Source organism: Sinocyclocheilus rhinocerous, unplaced genomic scaffold (genome assembly GCF_001515625.1).
Source record: "Sinocyclocheilus rhinocerous isolate Xijiao unplaced genomic scaffold, SAMN03320098_v1.1 scaffold171, whole genome shotgun sequence".
NCBI classification, from domain to species: Eukaryota; Metazoa; Chordata; class Actinopteri; order Cypriniformes; family Cyprinidae; genus Sinocyclocheilus; species Sinocyclocheilus rhinocerous.
Genome location: NW_015642206.1, coordinates 286,972 through 290,077, shown reverse-complemented (window position 1 = coordinate 290,077; position 3,106 = coordinate 286,972). Strand labels below are relative to the sequence as shown.

Here is a 3,106-nt window from a genome sequence, read left to right as displayed (position 1 = left end):
ACGCACCTCCTTTGCTGTCTTGTTTCACAATCACTATAAAAGTTTTCTGTCTTTGACTGGAAGTGAAAAAAAAAAGGAATACAAATCTGTGTTCATTTCATTACAACCAAAATGACGCACATAGGAACGTCCCGGGAGGCTGTGACGGCAGCACATGTGTGATTGTGAAATCAGCATTAGGAGACACCAGCTGCGGAGGGGGAATGACTATCAGAGAGGGCCTGCCTGAAGGAAGTATATTCCACAGAAACGTCATATGTAAAAATGCTGTAAAAACATACAAACTCAAAGAGAGCATTAGAAAAACCTTGAAACTGTACATAAACCTCAGGGCAGTCTTGGTTATCTGAAAAAAATCTGTTTACCTAAAACTCACCACAGTCACAGCCTTCGACCAAAACCATTAATGATTTAACACCTCAGAATACATGTACACAATCTCACACACAGCAACACAAACCCACACCTAACACCTGGGGCCACAAGCACAAGCAAACCACACAACCAGAAACAGCTGTGTTCCTCCTCAAACCGACAGGGACAAATTAACCAGCCTCCCTCTGAAAGAGAGCCTATGCAGACGACAGCGAAAGAGGATGTGGTGAACGGAGCAGAGGTGTTAAAGCACCGATGAAAAGGATAGTAATGGGAAAGCTTTGCTGCACCGTAATTACTCTTATCTAACGTGGCTTGATTAAACGCAAAGACTTCATGAGATATGACTGTACAATCTTCTGCACAAAACAGCCCATTTCCTATTTCACAGACTCTTTTTGTGTCTGTCTGCTCGTCTCCAGCTCAGCTATGTGTCCCCATGAGGATGTGCTTGAATTCATTTTATTGATTTATGGTTGTCTCCCAAAAGATGCCTAAAAATCTCAAGGATGAATGGAGCATCCTTATGTGAGGGAACCAAATCTAGTGGTTGCTTGACACATTGAGACTGCGGCTTATCATTAGCGTATTGGAAAGGGAGACATGAAAAATAGATGAAGAGATGACATGGTAGACAGTGAACCATCATACTTGGGTGTTGTGCATGGGTTTGTGGCACATGTCTACAGAGTGTATAAAGTGGCAATGTGATTGGTTACTGGCTCAAGTCAAAAGAGGCCACTCCCAAGTCTCTAATATTCTGGTTCCTAGATGTTTTTCCCATTTTATCATAAAACAGGTGAAAATCATAGAAACCTACATACACTACTGTTTATAAGGCCACTGTTTAAGTCAGTATTTTTTTTTGTAAGAAATTAATACTTTTATTCAGCAGGAATACATTAAATTGATTAAAAGGGACAGTAAAGACACTTATAAAGTACAAAAGATTTATATTTCAAAATGCTGCTCTTTTGAACTTTATATTAATCAAATAATCTTTAAAAAATGTATAACAGTTTTCACCATTGATAATAATAAAATAATTATAATAATAAAATAAATGTTTCTTGAGCAGAAAACCAGCATACTAGAATGATTTCTGAAAAATCATGTGACTGGAAAAATGGCTGATGAAAATGTAGCTTTGCCATAACGGGAATAAATTAAGTTTTAAAATATATTGAAATAGCATAAAAATAGAAATATTGCTATTTTTACTGTATTTCTGATCAAATAAATGCAGCCTTGGTAAGCATATGAGACCTATCTAAAAATTGCTTACCTTTTACAATAAAGTCCCATGACTTAACTTTAGTTAATGCATTAGCTAACATTAACAATGAGCAATACATTTGTTACAGTATTTATTAATCTTGTAAATGTCTGTTAATAAAATACAACTGTACATTGTTAGTTAGCCTGGGCCCCATAAATAACAGAAAAATTGATTTCAATAATGCAACATTTAATAAATGTTGAAATTAACATTAACATTCAGAAGTATTTTTCATTGTTAGCTCATGCAATGTAGTAAATTAATGTAGTTATGTAGTTATATAATCTTACCAACCTCACACATTTGAATGGTAACGTACAGCCTGACAAAACAGTGAGAAAAGGAGTAAAATATAAAGTGTGAAGGCCACATTAATCAATGGCGTCCTATATGTGGAAGCCATTTTTTTCTTTCTCAAGCCGCCGACCCACAAGCCTCTGACAATGAATTATGGATTCTCAAAATTCCCGTGTGCTGTAACATGCATTGTGCATCAGCCACTATACAATATTAACACCGAGGAGGAGCGCTTTGAGATGGTGTTGAGGCAAGGGGTGTGAGCGAGGGCCGACCGAGGGGAGGGATGTTGGGGTTATTGATTGAAAACATACATTGTTTAGGATGAGTAGGTTGAGGGTTCATTGGGGCATGCTGTGCTTCACCGCTGCTGAAATTGAAACAATGATTCTCCACTGGCACATTTTCATTGAAAACCTTCACTCTGGCAAAGAACATTTTAATGCACTAGGCTAATAACTTCCTGGGGAAGGTACATCCTTATATTACAGACCAAAGAAATGCACAAATATCAGACAGCTATATCCTGACAAACACATATTAAGGCTCAGAATGAGTCAGATTATAAATCAGTCATTCAAAGGAGGGACACCCACACAATCACATAAGATCATGCAAACCTACAGGAACCAACACACGTTCTATGGGAGAGGCACTATATGAGGCAAGACAGCTGACTGAAAGATTAATATATATATATATATAAATATTTATAGTGAGTGACCCTTATATAGAGAAACTTGTAATGTTTGGGGTTTTACCATTTTTTGAAAGAAGTTTCTTATGCTTACCAAGGCTACATTTGTTTGATCAAAATACAGTAAAAACATTAATATTGTGAAACAATTATTTCTGGTAATCTAGGCTGTCGTGAATGATAAATGAACACTTATTTAAAGAGATAAAGAGACTGCAATTTGATTAATGTGCTAAGAGGGCAGGACACCGGCTCAGTGTTACACCTCAATATCTAACACTAAAAGAAGTCAGGAGCCAAACTGAACAACAAAAAGCTTTTGAAAGCATGTGAAACATATGTTACTATTTTATATATAAAAATATTATATTATATTCTAATATATATATATATATATATATATATGAAGAGTTCCAATGCAAAAGCCTCTAAAAGCCATCTTGGTCAAAAATGAGATA

At 36.1% G+C, this 3,106-nt stretch overlaps 1 protein-coding gene across 1 annotated transcript in view; it reads right to left on the bottom strand.

Annotated features, from left to right (window-relative positions):
* Positions 1–3,106, bottom strand: part of LOC107755715 (death-associated protein kinase 1-like) — a 95,088-nt gene that overhangs the window by 18,905 nt on the left and 73,077 nt on the right. The gene's annotated exons all lie outside the window — the stretch shown is intronic.